This window comes from Oncorhynchus kisutch, linkage group LG6 (genome assembly GCF_002021735.2).
Source record: "Oncorhynchus kisutch isolate 150728-3 linkage group LG6, Okis_V2, whole genome shotgun sequence".
In the NCBI taxonomy this organism is placed as follows: Eukaryota; Metazoa; Chordata; class Actinopteri; order Salmoniformes; family Salmonidae; genus Oncorhynchus; species Oncorhynchus kisutch.
In genome coordinates, this window is record NC_034179.2 from 21,201,919 (window position 1) to 21,222,983 (window position 21,065).

At 45.7% G+C, this 21,065-nt stretch overlaps 1 protein-coding gene and 1 pseudogene across 1 annotated transcript in view; both read right to left on the bottom strand.

Moving 5' to 3' along the window:
• Window positions 1-18,538, bottom strand: part of LOC109892495 (bone morphogenetic protein receptor type-1B) — a 119,679-nt gene extending 101,141 nt beyond the window's left edge. Inside the window, exons 1-2 of the mRNA XM_031826381.1 lie at window positions 18,323-18,538; window positions 12,532-12,601 (exon numbers count right to left, since the gene is read on the bottom strand). The gene's annotated coding sequence lies outside the window, so the exon portion shown is untranslated. The remainder of the gene's footprint in view (window positions 1-12,531; window positions 12,602-18,322) is intronic.
• Window positions 18,539-19,132: 594 nt separating this feature from the next.
• Window positions 19,133-21,065, bottom strand: part of LOC109891735 (PDZ and LIM domain protein 5-like) — a 117,108-nt pseudogene continuing 115,175 nt past the window's right edge.

Here is a 21,065-nt window from a genome sequence, read left to right on the forward strand (position 1 = left end):
CACAGACAGCATCGTGAAGAAGGCGCAGCAGCGCCTCTTCAACCTCAGGAGGCTGAAGAAATTTGGCTTGTCACCAAAAGCACACAAACTTCTACAGATGCACAATCGAGAGCATCCTGGCGGGCTGTATCACCGCCTGGTACGGCAACTGCTCCGCCCTCAACCGTAAGGCTGTCCAGAGGGTAGTGAGGTCTGCACAACGCATCACCGGGGGCAAACTACCTGCCCTCCAGGACACCTACACCACCCGATGTTACAGGAAGGCCATAAAGATCATCAAGGACATCAACCACCCGAGCCACTGCCTGTTCACCCCGCTATCATCCAGAAGGCGAGGTCAGTACAGGTGCATCAAAGCTGGGACCGAGAGACTGAAAAACAGCTTCTATCTCAAGGCCATCAGACTGTTAAACAGCCACCACTACATTGAGTGGCTGCTGCCAACACACTGACACTGACTCAACTCCAGCCACTTTAATAATGGGAATTGATGGGAAATTATGTAAATATATCACTAGCCACTTTAAACAATGCTACCTTATATAATGTTACTTACCCTACATTAATCTCATATGCATACGTATATACTGTACTCTATATCATCGACTGCATCCTTATGTAATACATGTATCACTAGCCACTTTAACTATGCCACTTTGTTTACATACTCATCTCATATGTACTGTACTCGATACCATCTACTGTATCTTGCCTATGCTGCTCTGTACCATCACTCATTCATATATCCTTATGTACATATTCTTTATCCCCTTACACTGTGTATAAGACAGTAGTTTTGGAATTGTTAGTTAGATTACTTGTTGGTTATTACTGCATTGTCGGAACTAGAAGCACAAGCATTTCGCTACACTCGCATTAACATCTGCTAACCATGTGTATGTGACAAATAAAATTTGATTTGATTTGATTTGGGTTTTTCATGCTCAACAGTTTCCTGTGTGTATTAAGAATGGTCCACCACCCAAAGGACATCCAGCCAACTGTGGGAAGCATTGGAGTAAACATGGGCCAGCATCCCTGTGAAACGCTTTCGACATCTTGTAGAATCCATGCCGCAACAATATGAGGCTGTTCTGTGGACAAAGAGGGGCGCAACTTAATATTAGGAAGGTGTTCCTAATGTTTTGTACACTCAGCGCACATAGTGTCCATCTTGCTCAATAACAATGGCAGTATGAGTTAACTGTTTATAAACAGACAACTCACTGCTCAGAAGTGAATTTCCCAGACTACAAGGCTATTCTGTTGAGTTGATTGAGAGATAATCTAAGCCCATGGGGAGTGTTGGCTTGTAAGAGATCATTCATTTCTCTGCTCCTGTACATGTGTCTGTAGAGGAGAGAAGAGCTGCAGGACACAGCCAGACCAGTGTCATGGTTGTCATCAGGAGGAACCCATGATAGATCCTCTCTCCTCCCACTCAGCTATTCCCCATTGAGGACGTTGTCCTTGTTCCACCCTATCAAATCAGCCAACCAGAGAGCAGATGCCATGCTGACCTTGCTGGTCATCCAGATTGACACCTAATGAACTCTGACCCCTTTTATTGCAGTACTTTTACAGCTTTATCGATTTGCTGAAAAGGAGACACAGACAGACAAGGTAGCATCAAGGCTTGACATTCTAAAGAGCTACAATGACTCAAACAGCAATGGTTAGGAAGTTTGGGGACTGGCACATTGTAATTGCTGAGTTGGTCTTAAAAGGGGAAGACCGTAGACCCATATTTACCTGTATAAAGCCCTTGTCACAAAGACATGTAAATACAACGCTCCAGCACCAAACCAGCCTAGCAGCCCTCTCCCCCTAAACTCTGTGTCAGCCAAAGGCATCCCAAATCCCTCTGTGATTACCCCGTGGGTCAAGTGTCAGCCCGGGAGACGAGGCAAGGGGAGCCCTCCCCGAAAAACTAAACACATGACACACATTCTCGACGCCAAACATCCCACACAGACAGACAAGACAGCCCAGAGCAGAGCAACATACAGAGACAGCTGTCCTCTCACACTGTGTCTAATACACAAAGACAGTGGATAATGAACCGATTAGATGCACCAAGATATCCATCAGTCTCTGAAGGGAAGTTAGAGCGTTAAGACGATGGTGAACCCACGGTGCACCGGGCCGGCGGTGTGACCCTACGTCTGGGGAGATGGGTCAGTGGAGAGTCACTCCACTTGGATTACTTCACTAGAATATCAAACGGAGCAGTAGAACTTGCTTTGTCTCTAGGACCTTTGATGACAATAGGAGTATGACTTTAATGGGAACAGGCTTCCTAAGGAAAAACTGTATTACACACACACGATGAGTAAAAGACTGTCAGCTGAATAGGAATAGGTTCCTGTAGAACAGTGTTCAAGCGGACACGCCCCACACAGACATTTGATGGTGTGTCAACACACACACAAAACAAGGTGATATTCCAGACCTGTTTACACAGACAGGGAAGAATCTCAAAGCAGGAATCCAGGGGGCTTTGAGTAGATTTATGTCTGCCAGAGGATCCCCCTCTACCCCCTCCCTCAAGACCACAGAGTGGAGGTTCAATCTTAGGGTTGATCTCAAATCCGATCCCCCAGGACTGTCTAGTCTAATCTGGCTCAAGACTCATTTGCAGTCTGCAGACATCTTGTTACTGCTGGCTGGCTGCGGAGGATGCAAACATTCCCACAGACCTAGTCCCCTATCCAAAGAAATGGCAGACCATCTACAGCAGTGTCTCCAGTACGCATTATCGTCGCAGCCTCAGACAAACACCTGATTTAACCAGTCAAGTGCTTGATGACTATTTGAATCAGGTGTTCTTGTCGGAGGGTACAACAAGACTGCGTTGTCATGATTTTAACATAATTACAAAGTCAGAGTTTTACATTTGTTTTAATGTCTATCTGGGTTTCGACCTGAAGAGAACCATGGTCATCCGATCCAACAGTCATCCCTTAACCCAGCCCGCCCCACCCAAAACATGATGGAACCAGGCCTAAAAAAAAAAAGGTACCGACCACACCAGTGTACTCCTTCCCCAAGCCCAGAATAACACCACCACCCGGCGCCCACCCACCCAACCCACAGAGCGGTAGGCAGCACACCACAGAGCTCCCACTCTCCACCACCCAACCCTGTATGCAGTGACTGATTCCTTACAGGCTATGATTGATGACCATGTTTCTGTAGAGCGCTTCACTTTTCTGAAGCGGACACATGTTGGCCATGAGACAGGAGAGAGAGGGAAAAAGGGAGTTTTCACTGCTGCATTTGGTTCAAATGATCTGTATTATGTCTCTGGTTTTAAGTCTGACCAGCCCAGCGGCTGCTCAGGGGTGCGGGGAGTGTTTGTTCGCACATGCACAAGTGTTTTTTCCATGCTCTCAGTTGTCCAGGTATGTGTAATGAAATCTCCGGTCTTGTTTTGAAAACCCTGGGAGTTCCACTCATTTCTACATTTGAAGCTTTTCTGTGGACCTCAGCCCTGGCCCACTACCCTCAGTCTCTCCTCCTCACCCAGACCTGGTCTCAAGGAGCTGTCCAGTCCAGCTCATGTACTACTTCATTTAGGAGTATGTTTAAAAAGTAAAACAAACACCAGCCTCAAAGAGAGAAAACAACCACCATCCTGAACACTGTCTTCAAACTGAGAAACCTTGCAGAGAGTCATGGACGTTGGTTTGCAGTCAAATCTAAAGGTAGCTCTGTGTGTGCATTTGTGGCTGTGTGTGTATTTATGAATTGTGTATGAGAGTGTGTGTGTGTGTGTATTTTCGTTCATGTGTCCAGTTCAAATAAGAATGAGGAAACCAATAAAGCACAAAATGTTGGCGCTGTGGAACAAAAGCAGCTTATCCTCCAATTTCCTGCCAGTGAGACTCCCAGGCCCAGCGCTGACAGACGCTCATTAATTGAAGTTGATCTTTAAGGAAAGTACAAGAGGACTACTGTACTGCAGCAGCACAGATCTGCAGCCGGAGCCTCATAACACAGGTGGAGGGAGAGGGGAGAAGAGAGAGGAGAGGAGAAGAGCAGAGAGAGGAGAGGAAAGAGGGAGGGAGGGAGAGGAGCGCAGTAGAGCAGCTGTTCAAAACCTTCCCTTCCTCACAGCCCAGCCTCCTTGTATTATAGAAACGCAGTAGAAAGAAGTTCTCTGATTAGTGTTGTATGTTCTCTGAACATATTTGCTATTGATATGGTATTGGTGCAGTACTGTTCTGCTGCTGGGGAGAATCCCATCACAGCAGCAGTCACCCTAGTTATGTGTGGTAATGATAAAAGCTCTTGAAGAGGTGACCATATTAGTGACATAACGACTCAAAATAGATGCAACTACTTTTCTAAGAGATCAACTGTAAGACCCGCTGAGCTAGTTTGTTCTCATTTATATGTGAGCCTTCTGTAGACGCACATGGTACTACATGTAGCAATGTCTGAGTAATCAACAGCTGCATCTAGGCCTGACACACCTGTAATAACGGTCCAGGCTACAGCAGAATAGCTGCTACTCTCTCTGCCACACACATGGAGTCATATGTAACCGGATACACACCATACTCTACCTAAGCACTCAGTATTCATCAGAACAGCCAGACTCACTCCAGTAGTCAACACAGAGCGAAAGAGGGAGAGACTCCAGTAGTCACCACTGAGACAAAGAAAGAGAGAGAGAGAGAGAGAGAGAGAGAGAAGGCCAACTCTTAAACCTGGACAGAAGATTAGTAGAAACATTCATGCATTTGCTGCATTGACTGACAAGTAACACAGTGCCTTGCGAAAGTATTCGGCCCCCTTGAACTTTGCGACCTTTTGCCACATTTCAGGCTTCAAACATAAAGACATAAAACTGTATTTTTTGTGAAGAATCAACAACAAGTGGGACACAATCATGAAGTGGAACGACATTTATTGGATATTTCAAACTTTTTTAACAAATCAAAAACTGAAAGACTGGGCGTGCAAAATTATTCAGCCCCCCTTAAGTTAATACTTTGTAGCGCCACCTTTTGCTGCGATTACAGCTGTAAGTCGCTTGGGGTGTCTCTATCAGTTTTGCACATCGAGAGACTGACATTTTTTCCCATTCCTCCTTGCAAAACAGTTCTTTCCACAGATTCTCGATTGGATTCAGGTCTGGACTTTGACTTGGCCATTCTAACACCTGGATATGTTTATTTTTGAACCATTCCATTGTAGATTTTGCTTTATGTTTTGGATCATTGTCTAGTTGGAAGACAAATCTCCGTCCCAGTCTCAGGTCTTTTGCAGACTCCATCAGGTTTTCTTCCAGAATGGTCCTGTATTTGGCTCCATCCATCTTCCCATCAATTTTAACCATCTTCCCTGTCCCTGCTGAAGAAAAGCAGGCCCAAACCATGATGCTGCCACCACCATGTTTGACACTGGGGATGGTGGGTTCAGGGTGATGAGCTGTGTTGCTTTTACGCCAAACATAACGTTTTGCATTGTTGCCAAAAAGTTCAATTTTGGTTTCATCTGACCAGAGCACCTTCTTCCACATGTTTGGTGTGTCTCCCAGGTGGCTTGTGGCAAACTTTAAACGACACTTTTTATGGATATCTTTAAGAAATGGCTTTCTTCTTGCCACTCTTCCATAAAGGCCAGATTTGTGCAATATACGACTGATTGTTGTCCTATGGACAGAGTCTCTCACCTCAGCTGTAGATCTCTGCAGTTCATCCAGAGTGATCATGGGCCTCTTGGCTGCATCTCTGATCAGTCTTCTCCTTGTATGAGCTGAAAGTTTAGAGGGACGGCCAGGTCTTGGTAGATTTGCAGTGGTCTGATACTCTTTCCATTTCAATATTATCGCTTGCACAGTGCTCCTTGGGATGTTTAAAGCTTGGGAAATATTTTTGTTTTTCCTAGCCACAGTGTTTCTACATCCGCATTGCTTACTGTTTGGGGTTTTATGCTGGGTGTGACATCGGCTGATGTAAAAAGGGCTCCATAAATACAATTGATTGATTGATAGGGAGAGAATATGTCCGTAAACACCCAGCCAGCTGGTCTGTGCATGCTCTGAGAACACGGCTAGGGACGCCACAGAGAATAAGAGCCACAGTCCTTGGTAACTGGCTGTGTCGGTGGCAATGTGTTGTCCTCAAAGCGGGCGAAAAAGGTGTTTAGCTTGTCCGGAAGAAAGACGTTGGTGTCCTCAACGTGGCCGGTTTTCCCTTTGTAGTCTGTGATTGTCTGTAGATCCTGCCACATACATCTCTTGTCTGAGCCGTTGAATTGCGACTCCACTTTGTCTCTGTACTGACATTTTGCCTGTTTGATTGCCTTACGGAGGGAATAACTACACAGTTTGTATTCGGGCAAGGCTTGTTAATGACGATCTGTCCTCATAGGAGAGTTATAGGCAGAGACAAGTCCAGCACACAGACAGGACCAACAGCTGTACAGAGACAAACTACAGTACAGGTGAAAGTCGAATGGTGAAATGAGTCTAACATTTAATACCCCAGAAAATGATATCAGGAGAGTGTCCTGGGTTTGACAGGGAGTGGGGATGGTGTTACAGAGGTAAGAGAGAAGACACTCCTGGGATGTTGGGCACACGAGGCGTGACGTCATTTGTTTTGGCTGGCTCTCTAATCCTGTGATGTGTGCTAAAACCTGCCAGGCATCTGTGCTGCCTGTGCAACCTGTGTGTGTGTGTGTGTGTTCCCATGTGTTACTCCACTATGAATCCTCTAATTGGCTGATTGAAAGGGAACCTGCCTGAATGTACATTTTCCATTACCATTTCTAAATATAGCTCAGTGCCAGTACACTGACTGACTGACTGTGAGCCATTGTTGAGAGTCCAGAGAGAAGCTGAATTTGGCGCGGCCTGCCACCAGAACGCACCACTGATTACACACTCCCATGAGGATCTCATCACAAACATTAACACAAAGCATACAGTACATGATACTGCATCCATAATGTCAAGAATCTGTATCGGTTTATGTTATGTACACAAAAATTATATTCGCTTCATCTGTTTTATTCTGTATTGTTTGTTGACCAGGATGTTAGTCAGGCTGTAATTATGAGATTGGTCAGAGCAGCCAGGGACATGAGAGAGGGCGAACATCCTGATAACATCTAGTGTATGTAAAGGCAGCCCTCTGCCTTCTCCCTGGATGTCCTACAGTATAGGACTGGGACGTTACGGGGCTCAGCATGCCAAGCTTTGATGTGATCACATTTCCCTGCAGACAACCACGGTAAGACCAGGTACTGTATGATTCAGATCGCCCCCTGCCCTGTATCCATGGAAAAAACACATGGAAAATCCATTTGAATCTGTCATCAAAAATACAGGGGCAGGCGAATAACGTGAGCAGGAGAGAAAAAGATGATCTGTTTTTCCCTCTCTCCTTGCTGTCAGAACCAGCTGTCAGAACCAAGACACAGACAGGAATTTAGAACAAAGACACTCAGACTGTATTGGTTCTTCGAAAGGACATTCAACATCATATGATGGGTGTGTTTTCAGAGTGGGGACAAAGCCTCTGTCCCCAGGGTGTGTTTATCTATGTGGTTATGAGGGTGGGAGGGTTTTGGATCCTTGAGCTTTGCATCCTAAGACCTTATGCCATGTAATTATTACAGTGAAATAACAGAACAGTAGTAGAGCTGAGTAAGTAGACCATTAAGCCAACAGAGCAGGGCTACGTGTTGAATCTCCCATTGCACTTCAAACAGGTGTCATCATGTAGGGTGGTCTGTCGGTCTCAGCCGTCCTACCATAGACCTGCACTGCATTAATAACCCACTGAGTTACAGCGTATAAACACAGACCAACATCCTGGTTGCTACCTGTCTGGTGTGTGTGTGTCTGTGCTTACATGTACAATACAGTAATCTTTTCCATATAGAGGACGCACACCCAATTCAAATAAATCCATCTCAATGTGACTACTTTGACATTCCCTCTCTCAGACACAGCTGTCTCCTATTTGCCAGGATCCAGCCGCATATGGAGATACAGTGTGAACTTCAACACACAGATTCTTGGCATTCTTTAACAGAGTGTTATTCTCCAGCCATCTAAAGAAGAGCTATGCTACTACAGGCCTCTCCTCTTTCCTGACACCAGGTCAACGTCCTAGTCCACAGACTCTCACCAACACAACTAGCTACAGTCTTCTGTGGAGGGGACTCTTCACTGACTCCAGATCAGATCCTGACTGATGGAGTGCTGTCAGAGCCTTGTCAGCACATTGTTTTGTTTATGCCTGTAGTGGCAAGTTAATTTCTTAAGGGTTAAGGAATGCTAATTAAACTCTACAGCAGCAACTACTCTCCCTCAAAGAGAGGGAGAGAACATACTGTATAAGAGGCCTTGTCAGAGACACACACAATTACTCCATTATGTTGAAATCGTTTTATATATTGAATGAACACACTTAATGATGTGGCCTTCACACGTTCTGTTCACAGACCCCCATTCAACTTCAGTTTAAAAGGCCGAGGCTTGACACCAACTGAGAGCCAGAGTAACAATGACAGCAGCAGAGAAAAGTTGCCTACAATGACATCCCATCAGTGTTGAACTGTCCTCAGATCAGCTACGGGGGACAACTCTGTAACATGCCCTAATAGCCCTTATGTCTCACCTGTCCCCTCAGGTCAGCTGTTCACTCAGGTTCACTCAGTCCCATGAGTGCAGTTAAGCTGCTACTCCACCTAGTCCCATGCCTGTAGAGTGTAGTTAAGCTGCTACTCCACCTAGTCCCATGCCTGTAGAGTGTAGTTTAGCTGCTACTCCACCTAGTCCCATGCCTGTAGAGTGTAGTTTAGCTGCTACTCCACCTAGTCCCATGCCTGTAGAGTGTAGTTTAGCTGCTACTCCACCTAGTCCCATGCCTGTAGAGTGTAGTTTAGCTGCTACTCCACCTAGTCCCATGCCTGTAGAGTGTAGTTTAGCTGCTACTCCACCTAGTCCCATGCCTGTAGAGTGTAGTTTAGCTGCTACTCCACCTAGTCCCATGCCTGTAGAGTGTAGTTTAGATGCTACTCCACCTAGTCCCATGCCTGTAGAGTGTAGTTTAGATGCTACTCCACCTAGTCCCATGCCTGTAGAGTGTAGTTTAGATGCTACTCCACCTAGTCCCATGCCTGTAGAGTGTAGTTTAGATGCTACTCCACCTAGTCCCATGCCTGTAGAGTGTAGTTTAGATGCTACTCCACCTAGTCCCATGCCTGTAGAGTGTAGTTTAGATGCTACTCCACCTAGTCCCATGCCTGTAGAGTGTAGTTTAGATGCTACTCCACCTAGTCCCATGCCTGTAGAGTGTAGTTTAGATGCTACTCCACCTAGTCCCATGCCTGTAGAGTGTAGTTTAGATGCTACTCCACCTAGTCCCATGCCTGTAGAGTGTAGTTTAGATGCTACTCCACCTAGTCCCATGCCTGTAGAGTGTAGTTTAGATGCTACTCCACCTAGTCCCATGCCTGTAGAGTGTAGTTTAGATGCTACTCCACCTAGTCCCATGCCTGTAGAGTGTAGTTTAGATGCTACTCCACCTAGTCCCATGCCTGTAGAGTGTAGTTTAGATGCTACTCCACCTAGTCCCATGCCTGTAGAGTGTAGTTTAGATGCTACTCCACCTAGTCCCATGCCTGTAGAGTGTAGTTTAGATGCTACTCCACCTAGTCCCATGCCTGTAGAGTGTAGTTTAGTTTAGATGCTACTCCACCTAGTCCATGCCTGTAGAGTGTAGTTTAGATGCTACTCCACCTAGTCCCATGCCTGTAGAGTGTAGTTTAGATGCTACTCCACCTAGTCCCATGCCTGTAGAGTGTAGTTTAGATGCTACTCCACCTAGTCCCATGCCTGTAGAGTGTAGTTTAGATGCTACTCCACCTAGTCCCATGCCTGTAGAGTGTAGTTTAGATGCTACTCCACCTAGTCCCATGCCTGTAGAGTGTAGTTTAGATGCTACTCCACCTAGTCCCATGCCTGTAGAGTGTAGTTTAGATGCTACTCCACCTAGTCCCATGCCTGTAGAGTGTAGTTTAGATGCTACTCCACCTAGTCCCATGCCTGTAGAGTGTAGTTTAGATGCTACTCCACCTAGTCCCATGCCTGTAGAGTGTAGTTTAGATGCTACTCCACCTAGTCCCATGCCTGTAGAGTCTAGTTTAGATGCTACTCCACCTAGTCCCATGCCTGTAGAGTGTAGTTTAGATGCTACTCCACCTAGTCCCATGCCTGTAGAGTGTAGTTTAGATGCTACTCCACCTAGTCCCATGCCTGTAGAGTGTAGTTTAGATGCTACTCCACCTAGTCCCATGCCTGTAGAGTGTAGTTTAGATGCTACTCCACCTAGTCCCATGCCTGTAGAGTGTAGTTTAGATGCTACTCCACCTAGTCCCATGCCTGTAGAGTGTAGTTTAGATGCTACTCCACCTAGTCCCATGCCTGTAGAGTGTAGTTTAGATGCTACTCCACCTAGTCCCATGCCTGTAGAGTGTAGTTTAGATGCTACTCCACCTAGTCCCATGCCTGTAGAGTGTAGTTTAGATGCTACTCCACCTAGTCCCATGCCTGTAGAGTGTAGTTTAGATGCTACTCCACCTAGTCCCATGCCTGTAGAGTGTAGTTTAGATGCTACTCCACCTAGTCCCATGCCTGTAGAGTGTAGTTTAGATGCTACTCCACCTAGTCCCATGCCTGTAGAGTGTAGTTTAGATGCTACTCCACCTAGTCCCATGCCTGTAGAGTGTAGTTTAGATGCTACTCCACCTAGTCCCATGCCTGTAGAGTGTAGTTTAGATGCTACTCCACCTAGTCCCATGCCTGTAGAGTGTAGTTTAGATGCTACTCCACCTAGTCCCATGCCTGTAGAGTGTAGTTTAGATGCTACTCCACCTAGTCCCATGCCTGTAGAGTGTAGTTTAGATGCTACTCCACCTAGTCCCATGCCTGTAGAGTGTAGTTTAGATGCTACTCCACCTAGTCCCATGCCTGTAGAGTGTAGTTTAGATGCTACTCCACCTAGTCCCATGCCTGTAGAGTGTAGTTTAGATGCTACTCCACCTAGTCCCATGCCTGTAGAGTGTAGTTTAGATGCTACTCCACCTAGTCCCATGCCTGTAGAGTGTAGTTTAGATGCTACTCCACCTAGTCCCATGCCTGTAGAGTGTAGTTTAGATACTATTCCACCTAGTCCCATGCCTGTAGAGTGTAGTTTAGATGCTACTCCACCTAGTCCCATGCCTGTAGAGTGTAGTTTAGATGCTACTCCACCTAGTCCCATGCCTGTAGAGTGTAGTTTAGATGCTACTCCACCTAGTCCCATGCCTGTAGAGTGTAGTTTAGATGCTACTCCACCTAGTCCCATGCCTGTAGAGTGTAGTTTAGATGCTACTCCACCTAGTCCCATGCCTGTAGAGTGTAGTTTAGATGCTACTCCACCTAGTCCCATGCCTGTAGAGTGTAGTTTAGATGCTACTCCACCTAGCCAGTGCTAACAGCTATTGTCAAACTTTCAACTCCACATCCCCTTTAAAATCAGTAAGCAGGCACAGTGTCGTCCCACATTCCTCTCTCACTGAGTCTGAGGGATCCATGTCTCAGAGCCAGGTAAGAGACACATAGTGGACCATGTGCTGTATGCCACAGTCAGCATCCCTTGGCCGGCCTTACTGTGTCTCTACTCCAGACTGATTCTGCAGTGTAGCCTACACAGAGCTGACTCTATTAGCTGCAGTGTGGATTCACTAACGTCCTCATTGATGTGCTCAGCAGTTAGTCAATTAGTCGCTCTGGAGGTTCACTGCCACTTACCCATCATTAAGCTCTCTACAAACCCAAACACTACACCACCACCCAAACGATACACGCCGCCACCACCACCCAAACGCTACATGCCGCCGCCGCCACCACCATCCAAACGCTACATGCCACATCACGCTACCAACACCCAAACGATACACGCCACCACCACCACCCAAACGCTACATGCCACGTCACGCTACCACCACCCAAACGATACAAGCCGCCACCACCACCCAAACGCTACATGCCGCCGCCGCCACCACCACCCATACGCTACATGCCACATCACGCTACCACCACCCAAACGATACACGCCGCCACCACCACCCAAACGCTACATGCTGCCGCCACCACCCAAACACTACACGCTACCAGCACCACCCAAACACCAGCACCACCACCATCCAAACACCAGCACCACCCAAATATCAGCACCACCACCGTCCAAACACCACCCAAACCACCCAAACACCACCACCATCCAAACACCAGCACCACCCAAACACCAGCACCACCCAAACACCAGCACCATCACCATCCAAACACCAGCACCACCCAGACACCAGCACCTGCCAAACACCAGCACCAGCCAAACATTAGCACCACCACCAGCCAAACACCAGAACCACCCAAACACCAGATCAGAAATCCAATAAGAGACAAGGACAGGAAACTCATCTTCCATTTAAACAATAAAGAAGAAGAATAGAAAGCAGACTCACCATCCAACAACGAGGGGTTAAACAACGGTCTGTCATTATTGCCATCCAAAGTCACAGCTGCTGTCTTCTCCTGAAAGAGAAAGGGATAGTTCATAAAAACACTTTTCCAATTAATGGTATTTGCCAGATGTGATTCAGACTGAATTTCAGCCAGGCTCAAGGCAATTCCCCACCTGGGATTTCAACCAATGCCTCAAGCCAACATTCAACTATTACTCTCTCTCTCCATGTCTCTCCCCTCCTCCTTTGTCTTCTCCCCCGTCTATCCCCCTGTTTCTCCTCCTAATAACAGGATGCTCAATTTCTCTCACAGTTATAGACCTTCCAGGCAAAGAGCACACAGCTAGGAGCTTGAAGTCATTCCTGCTCCTTCCCTCCTCCCTTCATCAGACACGAGAGAGAGAGAGAGAGAGAGAGAGAGAGAGAGAGAGAGAGAGAGAGACAGAGAGACAGAGAGAGAGACAGAGAGAGATATGAAGATCTTCACAGTGACTTTGGTTAAGGAGTTGGTTGGGGGGGTTGGGAGGATTATCAGTCATTATCAAAGACCAACTGGAACCTATAGGAGAGGATTACTAGAAAGTGGAACAAGATGAGGCCTCTTGCTCCTCTTCTTCTTCCTCCACCTCTTCTGCCCCAGTGCTGATCTGAACCAGAGGTGCACACTTCACAGACCATGTGATTTCCCCTCAGGAGAATCTCAGGAGGAATACTGCAATGGATGAACTCATAACAACAAGCTTTAATCTATATCCATATATGAATGATATTTCAACACTTCCAGAAATCTGAGAGGAAATATTATTGGACCATGGAGACTGTAGGCCTAAATAAGTGACTGTTTCTAGTGTTCTAAAGCTGAGGGTTCTCTCATAGGAGACGGCAAGTATGTCCTCCTTGTCCCAATGTTGAAACCCAGAACTCTGTTAATATGAAGAATGACAGTAGGAACCACCAAGGCAACATAATCTATCTTCTCCATGGCTCCTCTTACTTATGTCCTGAAAATGTATCCTAGTCCACCTGAGGGATGAGAATGTCTGGAGCAGACAAGCAGAGAACTGCATCCCTGGGTCTGTGATGTGTCATGACCATTGTTTTCCAGGGGAACATTTTGTTTTTCCTTCAGAGTGTCCGGGTGCGCATGGTAACTACAGGGTGTCCGGGTGTGCATGGTAACTACAGAGTGTCCGGGTGTGCATGGTAACTACAGAGTGTCCGGGTGTGCATGGTAACTACAGAGTGTCCGGGTGTGCATGGTAACTACAGAGTGTCCGGGTGTGCATGGTAACTACAGAGTGCCCGGGTGTGCATGGTAACTACAGAGTGCCCAGGTGTGCATGGTAACTACAGAGTGTCCGGGTGTGCATGGTAACTACAGAGTGTCCGGGTGTGCATGGTAACTACAGAGTGTCCGGGTGTGCATGGTAACTACAGAGTGTCCGGGTGTGCATGGTAACTACTGAGTGTCCGGGTGTGCATGGTAACTACAGAGTGTCCGGGTGTGCATGGTAACTACAGAGTGTCCGGGTGCGCATGGTAACTACAGAGTGTCCGGGTGTGCATGGTAACTACAGGGTGTCCGGGTGTGCATGGTAACTACAGAGTGTCTGGGTGTGCATGGTAACTACAGAGTGTCCGGGTGTGGAATGAACTCCAGCTGCAGTATTGGCAGAAAGAAAGCAAAGGGATTAGATGATTGATGGAAAAGCCATACCTGTGTAAAGCCTTGATATCAGATGCTCTTGAGCTCGGAAGTGTGTGTGTGTGTGTGTGTACTCATGCTATATCAGACGCCCATGTGCTTAAATCTACTCCCACAGTCATCAAGAGCAGGGAGAGAAGGAACAAAGGGGAATAGAGAATGTTCTGGCATTTGTGGCTGGTAAAGCCATTGAAAGAGGGCTGATATCCTCCGTTCTCCTTCTGTTGTCCTCTCCTCTGTCAAGCCCCTGAGACAGAAGCAAAGGCTGCTAGGGAAGAGGTCGGCAACAGGCGGCCTACAAGACTGTAAAATCTACAGGAATCTGTTCCCAGGAATCTGTTCCCAGGAATCAGTTCAAGTATTCCCAGTACTAAAAGAAGAGACTTATGTGATCGTGTCTCAATGTAATCAAGGTATGAAATTATTGTTCATTTCAAATACCATCTCTTTTTGGATGTGGTCAATTTGCAGTGTACAAATTCATCAGTTATTATGTTTTGGCCCCCTGACCATCAACTCACAAAAATGGTCCCGCAGATGAAACTAGGGCACGTTCCAAAGTCATTCCACGGAGGGTCGCGTGTCTGTGGGTTTTCGCTCCACCCTTGTACTTGACTGATGAATCAAGGTCACTAATTAATAAATAACTCCCCTCACCTGGTTGTCTACAGGTCTTAATTGAAAGAAAAAAAAGAAAACTCAGACACTCAGCCCTCGTGGAATGAGTTTGACACCCCTGAGGACTCTATGGTCCCTGTCTGGACCTCTGTCTCCAACCAACATTGTAACAAGACACATTCACATTCACTCACATGTGATTGTCTGTGTTCAAATCCTCCTGAAGATATTTATAAAGTATAAGGGATGAACAAAGATATCCCTCAATAACCTGATAGGACAAATGAAATTAGTACTGAGATTGATACCAGACAGTCCCACCCTCTTCAACACTTTCTCAATATCTCTCAAACATTCTCCAAGAGGAAAACCTTCCCCCCTCTTCCCAAATACTGGCAGCTTGTTAATATGCGCCCAGGAACTATTCTTTGATTGGCTGAGCTCACTTCCTGTAATTATAAGGGAGGAAGTCGGGGTGAGAGGGGTCGCAGCTTGCTAAACTTAGCCCTGCGGACAGACCTAGATTCAGACCCATGACTACCCGGTGTGTGTCCCCCTATAGGGGAGTCCATAGGTTTAGGTTTTTAACTCAAAGGAAATAGGAGTAACCTGCAGATACCTGGAAATCTGTCAAACATTATTTTACATATTATCTCACTTGTGAAACACAGACCCTGCAGTCTTCCATAATCACAGGACTGGTGTGTCTTCAACATCTAGTAGGTTATTTATTGATCACATTTTTAATATTAGTTTTATTTAACAAGGCAAGTCCGTTAAGAACAAATTCGTATTTACAATGAGGGCCTACACCAGCCAAACCCAGACGACGCTGGGCCCATTGTGCACCACCCTATGGGACACCCAATGAGGGCCTACACCAGCCAAACCCGGACGACGCTTGGCCCATTGTGCACCACCCTATGGGACACCCAATGAGGGCCAACACCAGCCAAACCCGGACGACGCTGGGCCCATTGTGCACCACCCTATGGGACACCCAATGAGGGCCTACACCAGCCAAACCCGGACGACGCTGGGCCCATTGTGCACCACCCTATGGGACACCCAATGAGGGCCTACACCAGCCAAACCCGGACGACGCTGGGCCCATTGTGCACCACCCTATGGGACACCCAATGAGGGCCAACACCAGCCAAACCCGGACGACGCTGGGCCCATTGTGCACCACCCTATGGGACACCCAATGAGGGCCTACACCAGCCAAACCCGGACGACGCTGGGCCCATTGTGCACCACCCTATGGGACACCCAATGAGGGCCTACACCAGCCAAACCCGGACGACGCTGGGCCCATTGTGCACCACCCTATGGGACACCCAATGAGGGCCAACACCAGCCAAACCCGGACGACGCTGGGCCCATTGTGCACCACCCTATGGGACACCCAATGAGGGCCTACACCAGCCAAACCCGGACGACGCTGGGCCCATTGTGCACCACCCTATGGGACACCCAATGAGGGCCTACACCAGCCAAACCCGGACGACGCTGGGCCCATTGTGCACCACCCTATGGGACACCCAATCACGGCCGGTTGTGATACAGCCTGGATTCGAACCAGGGTGTCTGTAGTGACGCCTCTAGCATTGAGATGCAGTGTCTTAGACCGCTGCCCCACTCGGTAGCCACAAGGGAGACGACAATCATTCACAGTGACAAACCAAATGTTTTGTTCAACAGATACCTGGCAGGTGCATTGTCATCATCTCTCCTCCCAATATCAATGCGTCTCATTTTCAACATCCTGGTTATTACCAGACTGCCCATGTGGCCAGGCCTGTATCACACAGTCGTTTTCACACCGGAGACGAATACCTTTACACAACTACCATAACAAGACCTCCCAAGACCACCACGTGGGTAAGTTACACACGAAGACACACACTCCGACGCCAGAAACACACAGACCCCAACAGTGAAACACTCCCAGCCTCAGTCTGTGGTAGGTCACAAAAACACAGGCCTGCCAACCACCCTCCAGCCTCCCTCCACATCCCTGTAGGCTATGGTGTTGGTGTGTCTGTGGTGCTGCTGCCAATCCTGGGTGGTAGTGAGACCACTGTGTGGTTCATTGTAGACCACTCACTCAGGCTTCCATCAATGATCCTCTCTGTATTGAATAGGACTGCATGTTATATCCTAAATGGCACCATATATATTGTACTACTTTTGACCAGACCCCTATGAGACTTGGTCAAAAGTAGTGCACTACATAGGGAATAAGGTCCCATTTGACACAACATCCGTCTCCAAGATGAAGACTAGTATAAAATATAAGGCTGTGCATGGATGGTTTCTCTTGGGGTTCTGGCCTGGCCTAACTTCATAAGCTGGAGGCCAGTGATGTTTTTGGTGGTCCACTGCAATGGCCGTGGGGCTGTTGACTTGAGACCCCATCGACTGGTGTATAGTGGCATGGGGGTCAAGGGTAATATTTGATTGGACTGAAACCCCATTTAAAGACAGTCATGCCACGCCACCCCACAATGCTTTGTTCTGTTCACCAGTTTATCACAGAACTCCACTAGACCAGAGAGACACACATGCACCCAGTGTGATAGAACAGTACAGTAGGCCAATCTCTTGTACTGAACCCAGGTCCACTCCGTCTTAATATGTGAGTATACTACAGTATATCTCCCCCCAGGCGCTGAGAAGACTGTACATACTGTGCGTCTTCTGCAGCTTGGTTAATGGGGATCCTAATAAATCTAAAATAATGAGCAGTATCAATCCAGGACTCTGCCCGAGGCTGTACTTCAACATCACACAGAGTTCATTATTAAGAGACACTTTCAAGGAGATAGCAAGGGGTGTAAGGTCATACTGGGACTGTATTAATAGACAGTAAACAATACTTCACAGGTACACCAAAAACACTCATACCCCTCTAGTCACAATTGGTAACATTCCTTGTATCATCAAGAGGAACCATTATAAAGCAGAATTTTCTATGATTACTCTCATAATATTGCAAATCAGAGTTGATCAAAAGTCTTACGGTATTGTAAAAGTAGCCTTTTGCAAATGTATCCAAATATTAAGCTATAATCTTAGGCTATTTGAGAAGTATTTCTCGTTTGAGGTGTATTTTCTAGGGCTTTAGCCTACAGTAAATCACTTGATCTAAAGTGGCATTTGGAGATTTATTGTGTGGCGATAATTGCTAAATGCTGATAAACATCAACGCCAGCTCCTGAAACCAGAGCAGAGGAAGCAGGCGAATCAGAGTCGGTTGGTGATAGTTCAGGGATGCTAATTTAATCAATCACAGCCGTCAAAACCTGTGTATCATGACTGAATTACATGACACGCAAACTAAACACAAAATACCACCACTTTTACATTCTGACAGAAGTGAGGATACAAGCTAGCGAACAGAATTGCTGCAAGCTAAAACTTCGCGCTTGCTATGAAAACACCTGGTTTTCTAAACAAATTTACCTTTTCCTCGCGTAGAATAGAAGGATTCCGATATGATGGTTTGGTCACAATTATTTTGAGAATTTCGTCTAGGCTTCTTCGTTTTACTACGTTTGTGTTGTGTCGATTTCTAACTTCTCCAAGTGACCGGGCTCTACATAACATTAGCTATGTTTTCGCCGCCCGGTGTTGGGCTCCCACCTCCGACGTCTTGGAGAAGTACAGTTTGGTCCCCCGCTGTTCTAAGTGTCCCTTTCGTTTCACTTTATCTACGGATGGAAATCTTTATTGCATAATATGCAACCACTTGACATTTTCCCCTATAACTTTTTTTCAGTCATTGTTTATTCAAAAGGTACATTCTAGTCTGCACTTTTGTAGTGTCATAATGTCATCATTCATTTGAGGCAAGACAGGACACCTGAGAGAAATGTGACCTCCCGTTTCCTTGGAGATCGTCTAGGTGAGCGTGTGAGGGGACTCAGTGCCTGTCTGTATGGCCTCATCTGACACTGAACAATATTGTTACATTGCTGCATCATGTCTGTGTAGCAAAGAAAGGTTGGTTTATTGAACACCAATCATAATATAAATTGGCATTAAAGCTGTACAAACGTTTTGAGCTTCATCATCACGCTGTTGGCTACATATGGGTATTAATGGAATCAACCAGTCATATTTAGACGTTTTGAGCTTCATCATCACGCTGTTGGCTACATATGGGTATTAATGGAATCAACCAGTCATATTTAGACGTTTTGATCTGGGATCTCTATAGTGACATGATGACAAACAATGAAAACATAAAAACACACATGACTGAATCCTTACTACTTTCAAAGCCTTTATATGAAATTCTAGTTTTATTTTTTACAAATAGAAGACCAATACACTTGGATTAATGTACTGTATTTCTCAATAAAATTGTGTTCTTCCCACAAAGGTCTAATACAAATCACAATAACACTGACATTGTAGAGATGTAGAGAAAAATTTTAACATTTTTTATTCTGTAGTTTGGATGAGTAACATCATGGAAAATACGATTGGTAATGGAATGAATTACACCAATAAACACCACACAGGCAAGCATTCATCAGTGGCAGCAAAAGCAAAATGGTGTCTAAGTTTAGATTAAAATGTATGGAAATTTAATCCATAAAAATACTTTGAAAATCAATACAACAATAAACTCAGAAAACCCCTACTGCTAATAAAATAACAGCTGTCTGTCCTGACCTAATAAAATAACAGCTGTCTGTCCTGACCTAATAAAATAACAGCTGTCTGTCCTGACCTAATAAAATAACAGCTGTCTGTCCTGACCTAATAAAATAACAGCTGTCTGTCCTGACCTAATAAAATAACAGCTGTCTGTCCTGACCTAATAAAATAACAGCTGTCTGTCCTGACCTAATAAAATAACAGCTGTCTGTCCTGACCTAATAAAATAACAGCTGTCTGTCCTGACCTAATAAAATAACAGCTGTCTGTCCTGACCTAATAAAATAACAGCTGTCTGTCCTGACCTAATAAAATAACAGCTGTCTGTCCTGACCTAATAAAATAACAGCTGTCTGTCCTGACCTAATAAAATAACAGCTGTCTGTCCTGACCTAATAAAATAACAGCTGTCTGTCCTGACCTAATAAAATAACAGCTGTCTGTCCTGACCTAATAAAATAACAGCTGTCTGTCCTGACCTAATAAAATAACAGCTGTCTGTCCTGACCGTCTGACTTTGTCAGTAAACCACTATGTGCAACTGACCCTAGAAAGCCCAAAATACAGTACATTCCTACGTCCCTCCAGCCCCAATAAATATACTACCAGGATAAATACAGATCTGTCTACAGATTCAAACAGACCAGCAGAGAGAGAGAGACAGACAGAGACAGATGAGGGGAGAGGGGGGGGGGCCTAGTTGTTCTCAACAACACATTCTTTTTCAATAAGGTGATAATTGATTTGAATATGTCCACTGATTAATGTTCATTTGATAAGGTCCCCATTATATGCTAAAATAAGACTTTAATTAGACTAACTACTCTACATGCTAAGGTATCATATGTAGTGGATTTTCATTTATGAAATAAATTCATGTTGAGGGCTTCAATAAATATCATGATGAGCCAGATGTGGCCCCGGGCCGCTACTTGAGTATCACTACCTTACGTGTTCACCTAACTACAGTATATTCTTGTACTGTATGTAAAGAACATTTCAATCAGATATTTCATGAAAAATCAAGTCAACATACTTTCTCCCATCATGCACTTTGTCTGACTTCAACAAATCTTCAAATATCTAATGAATCTAAATCGGTAGAAAATACACTGGGTACTTTTTCATACCTTCATTTTAGCAAAATATTTTCCCCTTTTTTATATGGCACAAGCGGTGAATGGTAAACAACACACACACACACACACACACACACACACACACACACACACACACACACACACACACACACACACACACACACACACACACACACACACACACACACACACACACACACACACACACACACACACAGAGATACATCAGAGAAGATGAAATAAAGCTTAACTCCCCATAACCAAACATATGTTAATAAAAGTCCTAATCAGGTAAATCAATCTTTTAAAACTACCAAAAATATCAACAACTCTGTTCTTCACTCCTGAGGGTGGGTCAGATCTTGACTGTATTGGCGTGTTTCTTGCACAGAGCCTTGTCTTTTTTAGAGAAGAAGGCTTGGCCCTCCAAACTGGTGTTG